Source organism: Eimeria mitis, genomic scaffold, assembly GCF_000499745.2.
Source record: "Eimeria mitis Houghton genomic scaffold, Emh_scaff1503, whole genome shotgun sequence".
NCBI lineage: Eukaryota > Apicomplexa > Conoidasida > Eucoccidiorida > Eimeriidae > Eimeria > Eimeria mitis.
Window position 1 is genome coordinate 1,287 of NW_013569534.1, and position 513 is coordinate 1,799.

The following is a 513-nucleotide window of genomic DNA, read 5'->3' on the forward strand; positions in this document are numbered from 1 at the left end:
TACCCTAAACCCTAAACCCTAGACCCTAAACCCTAGACCCTAAACCCTAAACCCTAGTATGTGTGTGTGTGGGTGCAGGCAACCTGCTTGCTGCTATTCGTGGTATATATGAGCCTCGGGTGTATCTGCTGCTGCTGCGGCCAGACGCAAAGACAAACAACAGAACTGCGTGGTTTTTTTTTTCTGCGGAGAGGCCCAGATACTCCCAACAAACCCTACCCCCACTCCGAGTCACGTAAGGAGACTAGGGTTTAGGGTTTAGGGTTTAGGGTTTAGGGTTTAGGGTTTGGGGGTTAGGGTTTAGGGTTTAGGGTTTAGGGGTTAACGTTTGCGGGGTGAGGGTCGATGCAAGGAACTATTAGATACAGGTCAGGGGCGAGGGTTTAGGGTTTAGGGTTTAGGGTTTATGATAGAGGGGAACAGGCCTAGGGTTTACAAGAGAATAGGGTTTAGGGTTTAGGGTTTAGCTTGGAGCACGAATGAAAAACTTCGGCAGCACAAAAGCCATTGCAA